This window comes from Alexandromys fortis, unplaced genomic scaffold (genome assembly GCF_014885135.2).
Source record: "Alexandromys fortis isolate MF-2015 unplaced genomic scaffold, M_Fortis_MF-2015_v1.1 scaffold_76, whole genome shotgun sequence".
Lineage (NCBI taxonomy): Eukaryota > Metazoa > Chordata > Mammalia > Rodentia > Cricetidae > Alexandromys > Alexandromys fortis.
Window position 1 is genome coordinate 1,906,986 of NW_026067997.1, and position 16,013 is coordinate 1,922,998.

Sequence of the window (16,013 nt, forward strand, 5' to 3'; positions counted from 1 at the left end):
AGTTAGCTAAGCTGGTCAGAGCAGGGTGTTAATAAAATGTGTTTACAGTTATTTAAAATGTATGGGTGCTTCGTCTACATGTGTGTTTGTATACCAGAGTATGTGCCTGGTGTTCATGAGGGCCAGACAAGGGTTTTTAATCTCCTGGAACTGAAGTTATGGATAGATGTAAGCTACCATGTAGGTCCTGGGAAGTGGTATACAATATCCACTTGGTCCTCTGTAAGAGTAGTCAGCAGTCTTGATCACTGATGCTAATAAAGGTTTCCCTTGCCCCATTACCTTGAACCTGCATATGTTCTTGTAACTTGCTGGAGATTTCAGGAGAGATGCTCATATGATAGTGTTCTATCACCCTCAATAAATACAAATTAAGTAACAGAAAAATAATATTGTGTTCTTATATCAGACAAAATGGACTTTAAGTTAAAGTTGTCATGAGACACGGTCATTATAAATGAGTGAAGAAGATAAAAGGGTCAAGTTCATCAAAAAGATGTAAAAAGGGCTGAGTGGGACACAGTACTTATTTAGCATGCATGAAGTCCTGGGTTCCATGTCCAGTACCACACAAGAGAGAGACAGAGGAAGAAAGAATAAATATATATGCAAATAATATCCCAGCATCTAAATACACAAAGCAAATATCAACAGATTTAAAAAGAGAGATAGATGGGGATACAAAAATAGCAGAAGATTCAAGTTTATCATTTTCAGTAACATTATCAATCATCCTGACAGAAAATGAATTAGAAACAAAAGACTTTGTCACCAACAACACAGTGCACATTGTTCTCAGGCAAACAATATCCTTCAGGATAGATCATATGCTGAGTCACAGTACAAGTATCAGAAATTTAAGAAAACTGAAACCATATCCAGTCTCTTCCAATCACAATATGAGGAACCTAGACGACAACAACAGAAGGAAAAGCAGAAGATTCACAATATGTAGAAAGAAAACAGCCTACTCCGGAACAATGGATAGGTCCAAAGGAAATCTAAATGAAATTGAGAAGTATCATGAGACAAACGAAGACAGAAACACAGCCAAACGGTGGGATACAAGAGGAAAGTCCCTATGCTCTGAATGTGACACACCCCCCACAGGCCCAGGTGATCCCTAAAATCATGCTGTTTTAGAGGCCATGAAATCTTTGTGGGGTGGGGTCTAGTTGGAAGGACTGAATCACCAGGAGGCCCTCTCTCTGCTTCATGACTGTCCACATACAAGCTAATCAATCAGGGGAGCTGTGGTCCTTGGAATCACCTACCACCAAGTCATGATGGACCGGATTCCATTTCCAGCCACAACAAACCTCCTTAAGTTCTGTTGCCAGGTATCTGCCACAGCCACGAGAAAAGAGCCTTTTGTTGTAACAGATGCCTGCATTTGTGGCAAAGAATGACTTCCAACAAAATGCAGCATTAGTAATTAAAGAAAAGAGATTGCAAGTCTGTGAGGCAGTAGGGGAAGGCATGGAAAGAAGGGAGGAAGAGGGGGAAGAGGTGGAAATCATGTCAATTCAGTACTCATATATGAAATTCCCAACTATCTCATCAACTATTTCATATATACTCATATATGAAATTCCCAAATATCCTAATGTTCTACATCAGGGAACTAATGAAGCCCAAAGTCTTCAAGAGGAAATAAGGAAGAGAACATTGGAAATCAATGGAATGTCTATACCTGAACAACAAAATACAATGAGAAGTAGAAAATAAGTTTCATGAAAAGTTAAAAAAAAAAAGCCAAACCTTTAGCTAAAGAAAAGAGTCAAATAAATGAAACCAGACCATCAAAGAGGCATTACAACAGATACCAAGTAAATATAAAGGGATAGGTCAGTGCAACTTTTGTGTCTTCTACATCTCATAGGCCAGTGGTTCCTGGACATGAATGAAATTCAGAATTCCTAAGACAGAGATTGGATACAGGTGGTATTTGGGGAAATTCCAATGATGGGCCAAGGTTAGAAACGTTTTCTTAACACTATACACATTATTTTCAGACAGGGCACCACTCACAACATCTGAAACAGCCATAAAAATACACAACAGGATTCAGGTACTAAAAGTCACCTGGCTGTGGAAGGCATTGGAATCAGGGTGGAATAGGAGGCGTGGCTGATTCTGGCCAAGATTAATCTGATGAGTCAAAAGAATTTGTGTGAGAAATGAGATCTGCGGGCAACACCTGAGTCAGCACCCATATCTCCGGTGGGAGGAAACTAGCCCCTCATTTGGGGGGTAAAATATAAGGGCCTCAAGTACTCATGAGAGAAAAATCATGACTACACCTCAGTTCTTGGTGCATTACAGAAAACTAGATCCTAAGTGTTGCTGTTTGGGCAACCAAACAAAACCCCAATAGAGTCAAATATCAAGGAAGAAATTCAATACCTAACTTTTTGTTTTTCAAATGAAAGTGCCATTTGAGTCAAGGAAGATTATTAGCTACAAGTACCAGAGCAATCAACTGTACATAACTTAACCCATGAGGGGGATAAGATCTTCACAGGACAAGACATCCAAACACAGGGCAGAAAAGATCTCGTGAGCTGGAAAAGATCTGATTTGCTGCTTTCAATGGAAAAGACAGTGGTAGTCATTCCCACACCTTCCTTGAGGATAGAAAGATGGGCTTTTTCTCCCTCCCTCTCTCCTTCCTTCCTTCCTTCTCTCCCTCTTTTCCTTCTTTCTTTTACAGGGTCTATGTAGCTGACTCTGAGTCCATGCTCCTCCGGCCCCACTCCAGCTTCCTACTGCTGGGATTAAAAGCGAGAACCATACCCAACTGGTATTTCCTTTTAGGGGTTTCAAAACTCTCTGCATGTTCTCCAAGAAGACTCAAATGACCCTTTTCATAAGAGTCTTACAGGTTAGCTTCTTGCCAAGGACCAGACCAGGTTTAGTGATGCATGCTGGACTCCTAGCACTTGGGAGGCTGAGACACCAGGATACAAGTTTGAGGCTAGACTGTGCTGCTTAGGAAGTCTCTCTTTCTCTCTCTCTCTCTCTCTCTCTCTCTCTCTCTCTCTCTCTCTCTCTCACACACACACACACACACACACATAAGCACGCATGTGTGCGCGCACACACATATATACACACAGCCTCAGGGAAAACATAGGGACCTGAAATATGGAAGAGCTGTTAGCCCACAAGGATAGAGGAGAGGTTAGCTTAAGAGAAACAACGTAGAACATAACTGTAGCTTGGAGGATTGCCCTGGCAGTGCACATTCAGATGTGAACCAAAGTGCCAAAGCCAGAGCCCACCCAAGTGTCTGCTACCCTTCTTGCCTGGAGTATGTTCCTGACAAAGGGATTTTGATTTTGGTTTAAACAAAGCATGATAAATAAGTTAGCAAGTAAAACATGCAAATAAGTTAAAGAAACTCTGGAGCACCATATAAGGCTTTCCAGCCAGTTTTATGTATCCTCTGTTTATAATTATCTGTGCCACAGTCTCTCTGGAACAGATGCCACACTATAAATCTATAAACACAGGGTGGTACGACACTTGTAATTGTCATTATACGAGTGCCATGAGCTGAAACTGTTCCACCTGGAATCTAGCCTACAGGAATACGATGGGTGTTTCCTACCCCCTTCACAGCAATGACACAGAATACCCACCTACTAGTGTGGTAGGAACATCTCGGGCCTGCCTCTCAAAAGGAAAGGCTGGAATTGCCATACCAATCAGGATTCAAAGCAAACATGTTCTCCATTCCTTGTTCTATTCTTTCACCCCAATTTTACTGCCTCCTTCTTCCTTATCTGAAGAACTTGATCTCTAAGAGAAATTATATATACATGACCCACCAGACTAATTCAGATCACATGTTTCTGTCTGGCTCAAGATCTATGGCCCAACCATGACTTGAGTCTGAGAAATGAGACAGACACGTTGGCTCCAGTGTTCACTTCACCTTATATATGGAGGAGGCCTAGACACCAGGGTGTTCACGAACGATGTCACTAGAAAAGGGAATGTCTGTGGACACTCTGGCACGGTACTAAACAGTGTGCTGCTCACTGTTTTCTGGGAACTCATGATAACAGAAGGCCCTCCCTTACAAGTAGGAAAATAGAAGACTTCATCTCTGCTCCCAACTCAGCTTTCTGTAACTGGGGAGAGACGAGGCAAACTGGGACCTGCTCAAATCGCCAGTGGGTGTAAGCTCAGTGCTGGACACGGCAGAGTGACAAGATGCAGACAGGCTGGGTCCCTTTTCCACAAGTAGCTTCAATGTGCAAAGATTTTCTAGACATGGAATGAGCAAAGTCTGAGAATGTAAAAATATCCTAAAACCTGTTGCCCCTTGGGACCAACTGGACTGGATTATCAGAAGACACAATAATTACCAGCTACTGCAAAGACAGGTTCAATCTTCTTTACCATCTACTGCTAGCGCTGAAATCTCGAATTAACCAGGTGCTCAGTAAACGGCTACCAGATGAACTTTAAAAATCCTGTAACCTTAGGAAAAATAAGGCAAGGTAAGAAGGGATACGCACAACAGTTGTTTTCAGATGAAGGCAAAACTGTTCTCCCGTTCATTTTCTCTTCCGACAGAGTAATCTCTGAACGTCTATATTCGTGTAAAAAAAAATACCATGCCAAACTCAATCTTTTTTTTTTAACTATGGTTCCTAAACTTAACCCTTGATCTGCCGGGGAAAGACATCTACTTAGGTTTCTATGGTGCAAAGACGGGTCACGCCAAGAGTTCATAGAGATCACAAAAGGCCTTGTGGGTGTGCCGCACTTGCAGCACCTGACCCAGAAGGAAGACGTGTTAGAGGAGATGACATACCATCTGAGCCTTGAGAGTAAGAATCCAATAGATAGAAATGTTCACACTGGAGAGAGAGGGGAGAGGAAGACTCTGCAAGCAGACAGACCTCCAGAGGGTGGGGAAACCACTTACTCAACCAATATTTGTACATATCTGTTATATGCCAAGCACTGTTATAGTGCTAAAGATATAATGGACAACCAAGCAAAATTCTGACCACATAGTATTATAGAAAAGCCCAAGGATGTTTGTGGACCAGCTGGTAGTACCCTGGTGATGCACAAGGTTAAGAAGTGCAGACACAGAGAGATCAGGACAGGAAAGAAACACTCCAGTGGTACTTACTTGACTGTGGAGGAAGCAAAGGCAGCCAGGCTGAAGAATTTTATTACCCTTAATTCTGTTGACAATGTCATTACAGGTTTTTCAAGTTGGGAAACTGTACGTCAATGAAATATTTGGAAAGATTAACTGGGTGCTGGGATCCAGGGCTGGGAAACTGAGGGTGTGGTTTAGAAGCAGGACAAAACAACTCTGCAGGGTGGCATCCTATTGGGAAAGATGCAGTGTCGAGGCCCTTCCTCTGCAAGGCATCCCTGGGCTAGCCAGTCAGGGAGAGAATCCCTGTAATAGTAATCCTCTTCTAGGACAGCCCATCCTTCACACTATTGCAAATTCTTGCTTATTGATACTTATCTGTTCCATTTATCAAGAGAGAAGGGCCTATACCTTGGAATCTTTGGATTCCCAGTGCCTAGACTCATACCTAGAATGCAGCAGAAAATGTCTGTGGTATGACTGAATAACTAAATGTTGCATGTTAAGTTGTGATCCCTTAAAATTAGTATGTTAGATCCTAGTCCCCAGTACTGAGGGATGTGACCTCATTGGAACAGAGGGTCTTTATAGATCAGGTTAAAGATGAAGTCACAAGATGGTGCAGCAAGTAAATACAGTTGCTGCCTAACCTCATGATCAGAGTTCAAGTCCCAGGGCCCACATGATAGATGAAGAAAAACAATTTCTATAAGTTGTCCTCTGCCCTGTGGTACACACACACACACACACACACACACACACACCGCCCCAATAAGTACACAAATAATAAAGTCAGTAGGGTGGGTCCTAATCTAATATGACTGCTATCTTGAAAGAAGGGGGAAATCCAGGCATGGATAAACACACAGGGTAAAAGACATCTCTGAAATATGAACACAAAAAGAACATCTCTAAGCCAAGGCAAAGAGCTGGACTAGATCCCCCCTTGGCAGCCTTCAGAGGGAACACACCCTTGTATCCCCTTGGTTTCCGAATTCTAATCTTCAGAACTATGAGCTAATACTTTTTTTGTTATTTAAACCACTCAGCAGGTGGGACTTTGCTATAGCAGCCCTAACAAATGAATGTACCAAGTATCTAGATGTTCATTGGACTTAAAGGAAAATCCGGTATCAGAAGCTAGGAGGAAAGGTGTGCTTAATTAGCAAGAGGTAATAATTAACATGGGAGCAGTGCAGATCTCTTGAGAAATACCATAGGAGGGGACCTGGCAATGGACGGCACCCCGGGAAACACCCATGTTTAAGGAACAGGAGGAGAAGCCAGGGACAAATACAAGGAAGCTGTAGGGTAGCATCTCAGAGTGACTCCAAACACCAAAGAATGAAAAAAAACAAATGATTCAAACAACAACGAAAACCTTGAAATTTCACAGAAGCAACTAAACAAGGGAAATCCCCAAATAAACATTCAAAATCCTAGAAAATCCATGGCTGAAGAAAGGTTCTGGAACTGACTGGTATCTCCAACAAGCGAGGGTCATAAGATGATCCAGCTGGGGAAGCAGAAGAGCCCAGCCCACCTCTGAACAGGCTGGATGCTGAGGAGGAGGAGAGTGAAGGGAGCAGGAATCCACTTCTGGTGACGGGAGTGCTACACTTACTTGTTGAACAGGAACAGTTGCCTCACAGATACTCTCTGAGGAGGGATAAGTCTTGATATTAACCCTTAATGCTACTTCAAAAATGAGAACTCCCAAGTGCAGTAGTCCCAGTGACTCCAGGGCCTGAAACAGAAGGACCGCTAGGCTTCAGGAGCCCAAGGCCACCTGGAGCAACATAGCAAGACCAGACCTCTTAAAATAAAAGAGATTTAAAAAAAATATTTATATATTCAGAGTTTGGAGGGATAGCTCAACAATCTCACCTAGAATGTGTAAGTTCTTAAGGGATGAGGCAGGAAAGAGAGAGAAAACTTCTATTCAGATACTGCTTTGGCTGCATCTCTTTTCTCTGTCTCCCAAAGCACCTTTAGTAAGGTTGCTATACAAGCTTCTTTAGGCCTGTTCTCCCACCCAGTGATCTCATTCTGCACTAAATCCACCAACACAACTCTTCACTGAGGCCTTTACCTACCAAAATGGTTACCCACAGCCACCTGACTCTATCAACCAAATAAATTAAAAAGCCTAGTTACTACAGTTTAGGTTGGCTCGACACTGAAAAGAAAATTATTTAACCATTAATTGAAGTAAGAGGGTAAATTGAAACTTAAAATGCATTATGCTTTCCTAAAATGGAAAAATTTAGGTCTGCCAGGCGATGGTGGCACATGCTTTTAATCCCAGCATTTGAGAGGCAGAGGCAGGAGGAGCTCTGACTTCAAGGACAGCCTGATCTACAGAGCGAGTTCCAGGACAGTCAGGACTACATGGTGAGACTCTGTATGAGAAAGAAAGAAAGAAAGAAAGAAAGAAAGAAAGAAAGAAAGAAAGAAAGAAAGAAAGAAAGAAAGAAGAGAAGGAGGACAGAAAGAAAGAAAGAAAGAAAGAAAGAAAGAAAGAAAGAAAGAGGGAAGAGAAGAGAAGAGAAGGAGAGAAAGAAAGAAAGAAAGAAAGAAAGAAAGAAAGAAAGAAAGAAAGAAAAAATTTTAAGTATAAACTGAGATTCTCAGCCCTCAAACTACAGCTAAATGAGGGGGAGAAACAGGTTCAAAAGGAATGACAAAGCATCTGTACAGTAAGGATATGGTGTAACCAGAACTATCCAGAGACCCACAAGATTAAAAAAAAAAAAAAAAACAAGAAAAATTTCGCAAATAGACTCAGGGGTAGGGGGTATAGCAAAGACACTAACAAAGAACCAGTCAATGGCAGGCAGCTGTAATCCCTGCACTTGGGAATCTGAGGCAGAAGGATCTTTAGTTTGAATTGAGCCTGGGCTACATAGTGAAGCTACATGGCACTGCCTGATACTCTGCATAAAATACATACATAGATACACACACACACACACACACACACACAAAAGAGAGACAGAGACAGAGAGAAGAGAGAGAAAAAGAGAAACCAACCCAAGGCGAAAATGCAGTGTAACTAAAGCAATGAAATTCTCTAAGTAACTGGAATTAAAAACATGTATCCATAAATTGTTTTAAAGAATAAAATGGAATGGTGAACACAGAAATAATGTAACAATTTAAGGAACAAAGCATCACTATTGCATTAAAAAGAAATTAGAAACAGAGTGTTCATGGCTAAAGAGTGATTCCCTGGTGTAGAAGGCAGTGAAGTAGCCAAATAAAACCAACAAACATAAAACATCCTCAAAAGGCTCCAAAAATGGCAAGAAAATTCAATACAATGAGGACTGGTCTTTTCAAAGTGCAGAATTCAACAACAACAAAAAACAACAAAACAACAAAAAAGAAGCCTTGTTTAAATACATAATAAAATTTACTTTACATACTGAGAAAGCTATTGATATACAACAATTACAAGATAAACCGTGACTGAGAAACTAAAGGAGTAGAAAAAAAATGTATGCATCTATGAAAAAAATCAAAGATTTAAATAAGTAGAAAATTATGTTCATTGGGAAACTCAATATTATTAGGATATCAATTGTCAAGCCAGGTGTGGTGGTGCAGAATTCAGAAGCCTGAGACACAAGAATGAATATCCTTTCTCATAAAAGCAAGAGATACCAACTATCCTCAAGTTGATTGAACAGTCATGATCAAAATCCCATACACTGAGCATATTGCCTAATAATCTTACTCCTAGGTCGTAACTGAAGAGAAATAAATACTTATATTAACACATAAAGACCTGAATATAATTTTTATTGTAACTTTATTCATAATCAGCCTGTGGTAGTTTGAAAGAAAATGACCCTCAAGGTCATTTATTAGGAAGCGTGGACTTGTTGGAGGAAGTGTGTGTCACTGTGGGGGCAGGCTTTGAGGTCTCTTTTGCTCAAGTCTCACTCAGTGTGACAGTCATTCAACTTCCTACTGTCTCTTAGTTAGGATGTAAGGACTGTGAGCTCCAGCACCTGCCATAAAGATGACTGAACCCCCGAAACTGTAAGAAAGCCATCCCAATTAAATGTTTTCCTTTATAAAATTTGCCATGATCATGGTGTCTCTTCACAGCAATGAAAACCCAAACTAAGACATACCCCAAACTGAAACCACCTGAATGTTCTTCAGTGTATAGACAGACAAACAAAGAACAGTAGATCCAATCAAGGGAATACTACCCAACAGTGAAAGAAAATGTTGGCATCCGTGGGGGAAGCAGGAGAGTCCTGAGAGTAACCTGGTGCAGGAACTGGGAAGTAACTGTTACCCTGCAGGAATGTTTGGGCTGTTGGGGCCCCTTACAGTCCCTCAGCTGAAATCAGAACAATTCTGAAGGATATGCACCCAACGCTTAACTCAATTGACTTCTGGGGTCTTCCCATTTTATATTGTGCTTCACAAGACGTTTGTAGAGAGATAGGAGAGGCGGGTAAAGTAAGAGATTTCTCTCAAGCACAAAAGCATCCTGAACACCCTGAACGGACTAGGAGCAACTGAGTTACACAGGTGTGTGTGTGTGTGCGTGTGTGCNGAGAGAGAGAGAGAGAGAGAGAGAGAGAGAGAGAGAGCCTATGATGAACGCTCTGCTTTCACTGGTGGTAAAAGCAAACTAGGAAAGCAAAGAAGGTGGATTCTCCACTGAGTGCCTGGCCACAAGTACCCATTATGAACCATGACAAAGTCCAATTTCAGTTCCATTGCTCAACCTATCACCATCCAGATTCCTAGAATGAATTCATGCTTCAGTTGTTTAGAAATTCAAAGTACGGCAGGCATTTTATTTTCTAGACAAGCTGCAAACATTGATTTACTTAGCCCTTAACATAGGCAGGTGCATTTAGCTAGAGGCTCTGGTTTACAGAAACAGACCTTCAGAAAAACAGAAGGAAGAAGGCTGGAGCAAGAGAGGCTGCTCTTCCAGAGGACGCGGGCTCAATTCCCAGGATCCACATGGCGGTTCACAAACACTTAGGACTCCATTTCCAGGGATTCCAGTGCCCTCTTTAAATTTCCTTGGGCACCAGGCAAGTACATGGTGCACATGCATCCATGCAGGCAGAATAGTTATGTACATGAAATAAAATAAATAAGAACAAAGATAGAATGAAAGAGAGGCTACTTTTCTTAGAGCCCCAGATCATCTGCATAGGGCTATCTTATACTCTGAGATTTTGGGCTACCTAATATTCTTTATCCTTTCCTTCGATTCTTGATAAAAGGCATATTTTCGGGGTTTCATTTGTCTACAGTTGGGGAAACGCTGCATTCTGATTTCAGTTTGGAGTTGGATGTGTTGGGGGAGGGTATTATTACTGTTTCTTTTAAAGATGGCATGAAACACAAATGTTTCATGCCATCTTTAAAACATGCATTAAGTGAATGCATGGAGTATTTAAGAAAATGAAATATTTCTTATGTCTTTTTGTTTTTTTTTTTTTGTTTGTTTGTTTGTTTTTGAGACAGGGTTTCTCGTTAGCTTTGGAGCTTGTTCTGAAACTAGCTCTGTAGACCAGGCTGGCCTCCAACTCACAGGGATCCACCTGCCTCTGCCTCCCAACTGCTGGGATTAAAGGTGCGCACTGCCACTGCCCAACTAATATATATATCTATATCTATATATATTTATAATATATAAGACATATATTATAAAGGTCAATATGAGAAGGCCTACAGGAGTAGCTTGGTCTAGCCTAGGATAATGCCATTTGACTTCTTTCTTAACCCTTAACACATACCTTTGCTTTCCATTGATAGGTAAAGACCTTAACAGTGGACTCTCATGCTGAATGGGGCCCCCTCAGTATAGTGCGGTGAGTTCATTCATTTATTAAAGGCTTTTCAGACAGGTTTTTAAAGCCCACTGCTTAGCATCTGTCTATTGCTTATGTACATGTTTTAGAGGACTTCTGTGGGGGAACTTAGAATATTAGAAATTTTTTACTGTCCTAAGGAAATGATAAGTTAACCAATTACATAGATGCAGGTACTCAGCTGAATCAAATATGCAATTACACAAATATGTAATCCTATAAGCACACTGTATGTAGCCAGTATAGACATGCCATTCTCAAGCACTGGGATGGCATCTGATATGACCAGGTAGGCATCCATGGCTCACTAATTTCAGGGCAGGAGGGATGGCCCAGCTGGTAATATTTGCTGTATGGGTATGAAGACTGACTTTGGGTACTCATGCTGGTGATAGTGGCACATGCCTGTATCCGCATCACTGGGGAGAGAGACAGGAGGCTCTCTGGAACTCTCTGGACCGCCAGCCTACATGAACTGGTGAGCTCCAGGTTGAAGGGGAGACTCTGCCTCAAAACATAAGATGGAGAGTGACTGAGGAGGATACCTAGCATCAACCTCTGGCCGGCACATGAACATATATGTGCACCTACATACGCACACACACAGAGAGAACACTTTGTTTCATGTATGCATGAACCTCTTATTTTATAACACTAAAGGGCACTTTATTTGTGGACATACCGTGTTGCCTCTTCTAATTCTGCATGATTTACAGGAAAGGTGGGAAAGAAATCGCATCCAAATTGTGTACTGTACAGCGTTAATGAGAAAGGTGGGCCTATGAAAGGAATAAGAATCCACGTTCTTCACCAACCATTAAGTCACAAGATCACAGCGGATCACCACTTTGCTGCTTTTGCTAGCATGAAGACCCGATTTTCTCTGCTTCAAATTTAACTCTGAGGTTGAAACAAGGCATGTTTGCTTCTAAATAACACATGTAGCAAGGTCAACTTTTCAACATTCTGTTGATTAATCACATCTATTTGTAGTCTTGCCCTTTACTAAGCTGCATTTGATCTTCTCAAGAGATTTTCTTTAATGAGATTTGATTCTCAAAAAAATGTGGGGAATGTGTTTTCATTAATGTTAGCCATCCCCCCCTCTCTCTTTCTCTCTCTCTCCTTCCTCCCTTCCTTTCTTGCTTCTTCCTTTCCTTTCTTAAAACTCTGGGAATAAGATTAGCTGTATTTTATTCTTTAGAGTCATTATTTATCAAAATCCTCATAGCTATAAGAAAGACACACTTTAGCTTGTAGGTGTGTGTGTGTGTGTGTGTGTGTGTGTGTGTGTGTGTGTGAAGGACAAAGATCAGAGTGTGAATCTAGAGCCTAAATAAGGTACACAAAGACCAACACATTGTGGCATCCTTTGGGTAGCATTTTCCAGTCTAGTTCCAACTTTGAGGATTACTTCCTAAAAACACGGAAGGAAAGCCGAGAGCCCACACTTCTGCAGATGGATGAGCGGCAGCCTGCTCTTTGCTCCCGCACTATAGTCTAAGTTCCCTGGACATTTCATGTGATTTTGCTTCTGGACAGTAAACAGAAAGAGACAACCTTGCCAAGTCGGCTGAATTAAGTCACTCAAAATGCACCCAAAATATTCTCTTGCTGTGTGTGCTTCTCATCGCTAACTTGGATACACACAGAGCCAGGGCAAGTGTGAACACTTTAAGTGAACTGCCTGTGAGAAGAACAATGATGGATCACAAAGTCTCCAGTGTAGTTGAGGCCTAATAGCATCTTTGCAGAGTTGCTAACTGTGGAGGTATTTATCACCTAGTAAATTCCCAAGCATCGTTTGCCATACTAATAAAGATGAAGGACAAAGTCTAATCCCCTGCAATCTGGAACTTCCTTCTAGTAGTTCATTGTCTCAGATTATCAAGTATACAAAAACACCATCCTAACAGTGAATGTTACCTTTCTTTCATATTGTCCAAGCAGAGGTGATGCTTATTTGTTCCAGTCTGTAACTAAAGTATAGAATTTATGATCCCCCACATTAAATGTAGGAACATAATCCTACAAGCTTACGTCGAGTGTGCTTATACGTCTCATTTTTCTCATCTCAACATAAGCCTGAGAGATTTTTAGACCCTTGAGCTGTGGCATTAAGGATGATATCAACACCTTCCGAATCCATTCCATGCGGGAACTCAGATCCACTCAAAGGATGCCAAGGAGAGGAGACACATCTGTCCTGGAGACAAACATCTGCCTTTCCTAGATGCCTTTCCTTTCTTCTGAGTTTTGTTCTTAATTGTGTTTATTTACTTACTAAATCATTCCAACCTAGAGGCTGAATTTATGCGCGCTGAAAACATGTTGACCCACTAAGCCCTCAGGAATTCTTATGTCTTGATTTCCCCACTCTCCCGACCTCGCCTCCCTTCCTCCATCCCTGACCACAGCTTTCAGATCATTACATTTCCTTGTGTCTTTCTACCCTGTTGCCCTTTCTGGAGTCTTCCATGGTTTCTTTATGCCATATTCTATGGCTATGGATGTGGAGACCAGACCGCTTCAATTATTGGTACTTTGTTTTTCTCTTGATTTATCCACTTGTTTATTTATTTCATTTGTTTTGGTTTTCTGAGGCAGAGTCTCAGTCTATAACCTGGGCTGACCTCACACTTGGGGTTCTCACCCTAACTCAGCCTCCCCAGTACAAGGACTGCAAGTATGGGCCACCACACCTAGCTTATCACACTCGTTTCTAATATTATGGTAATAATTCCTACACTGATACCCTAAGTCCCAACCTTTCCCTCATGCCAGGGGTCATTGTGTCCACCTGCCAACCAACATTACAACTCAGGCATGTCCTGGCCCCAGGAACCCAGCAGTCTTGGCAGAAACCCATCTTGCCCGCTATGTCTGCCGAGGAGGCCTTTGTCCACCTCTGTCACCGGCTTTCCTACCTTTAGTTTCCTCTGAGACATCCTTGCATTTTTCTCTGCCAGCTGGAGTACAGTCAGTCACACAGGCCTCTGGCTTTTCTTGGTTGAAAGTTCTCTCCCTAGTCCTCAATGCTAAGAAACCAGGGTCTCGTCTCACAGGTAAACCCCTACCACAAAGCCAGGGAAACTGCCATCTCTACTGACACAGCTCTTGAATCCAAGTTTAGGGTTAATCTTGTAGCCAGAAAAATAAATTGCAAACACCTCTGTCACCACCCCGTGCTCCCCTTCCAGGAGCCTCTGACGACTTTCTGGACGGCATCTCACCAGTTTCTCAGCTCCATCATCTGACTCCATTCTGCCCATTCAAACTTCCCATCATGCACTGCTGTCCTGTGTTAAAAAATATTTCCCTCTTCAGTGAGCTATTCCACATGAGTCCCCTCCCTGCTTCCCACTCCTAACAATCCTCAGCTGTCTCGTTTTTATGATTCTGATTAAAGCTATCTTATCTATTCCCAGATAACCAATCTTGCCAAGTAAAGCCATCTTCCCTCTCCTGCAGCTGTATGCTAAAGCTGTGGAGACTGATCGATCTCTTCCTAAGCCCAGAGACTTCTTCTGAGCTCTAAAAACAAAACAAAAGGCCTCTGTTCATTCATTCATTCATTCATTCATTCATTCATTCATTCATTCATTCATTCCCATGCTCAGGGATAGTTCCAGACTGGTCTTATGTCTGTTATATTGTTTCACGTTGACGGAAGAGAGCTTTGGGGAACGGGGCACTTGTTCAAAGACCACAGTAAGATGTATAAAGAAGGGGAGTAGCTGTTATAACTAGACAGACAGATGAAGCCTGAGAAATGAAGGTCTCTATGGGAAGTTCACAGTCCCTCCTCCGAGCTCTCGAGTTCTCAGAGTTCTCAGAGTCATCATGAAATTGCAGATGTAGAAACAAGTCAAGTGAAATCCTGAGGCCTCCTTGCAGCCAGTGTGTGGGATTCGTAAGACAAGCGAGCGCTTCCTGCAGTGGGAACGCTGCCACTATGGCCTCAGATAAAAGCCATTCCTCTGCTTTCATAAATGATCCAAGAGGTTCAAAGGCAAGGAGGCAACCAAAACCAGCCCAGTCAAGGGAGGCCCCTCACAGGGTCAAAACACCTCTTCTCAGCCCCAGACAACCAGCATCCAGCCTTAGCACCTTCACAACTAAAGAGTTGTATCAACGGGAGTTTTAGAAAGAATCGATTGCTTCTGCAAAGAATGCCCTTGTAAGTACAAGTCTCTGGAAGCAGTTGGACCTGTGAAATGGGTCTGTTAAGGCTTGAGGGAAAGTCATGGCGAGAAGCAGAGACACTGATAACAACAGGCATTCACCTGATCTCACCCAGGAGTCTCAGAGTGGAAGAGCAGTTAACAGGTCCTGTGATGAGATCTAAGCGTGCTTGCTGATGTAGCAGGTGACAGGTAGAGAAACCCATCCCCTGACATCAGCTACTGGCTCTGTTGAGGTAAGGACACAGAGGAAGTTGCCACCTACTCACTCACCCATGAGGACAGCAGCACCCATTTAAGGAAGGCTTGCTCCCAGTTCCATGCTCTATTCATCCTATTCACCCCGTCTTTCAAACCAACCACGCAAAAGAGGCATCTTATCTATGGGTATAAAGAAGTTGAAGCTCAGAAAAGTTAAGCCTCTTTCTCCAGATCGCACGGCTGTTAAACTGCACGCAAATCCTCAGGTTTCAACAGGTCCTCAGCCTATGTCCAGCTGTAGTCATTCATACTTCCAGTGTATGTCTCACCTTCCAGAGGGCGATGAGAGAAACGACACGGCGGAACAGGCTTAGACAGTCGGTCAACCATTACTAACACCAAGGTAGACCTCATGATGGAGATGCAAAGGTGAAGTGGACAATCCACACCCAGCAGGGTGGCTGGTTAAATAAAACAACAACAACAGCAACAACCAACCAACCATCAGTGGCAGGAGTTGGGAAGGGCATGGAGAAAGTGGAGCATCCATTAGGTCAGTGGTCTGAAATGATGTGGCTACCACGGAAAACGGTTTGCAATTCTTCTGAAAGTTAACATACAGTTACAGACCTGGCAATTCTAATA

The 16,013-nt window shown here is 42.3% G+C and overlaps 1 protein-coding gene across 2 annotated transcripts in view; it reads right to left on the minus strand.

Moving 5' to 3' along the window:
• The window catches only part of Elovl7 (ELOVL fatty acid elongase 7), a 68,580-nt gene that overhangs the window by 26,478 nt on the left and 26,089 nt on the right, over window positions 1-16,013 (minus strand). Inside the window, exon 1 of one of the 2 annotated variants that reach the window (XM_050160389.1) lies at window positions 4,377-4,491. The exons of the other annotated variant lie outside the window; for it this stretch is intronic. The gene's annotated coding sequence lies outside the window, so the exon portion shown is untranslated. Of the gene's footprint in view, window positions 1-4,376; window positions 4,492-16,013 lie in introns of those variants that run through there. 2 annotated transcript variants of the gene reach the window in all.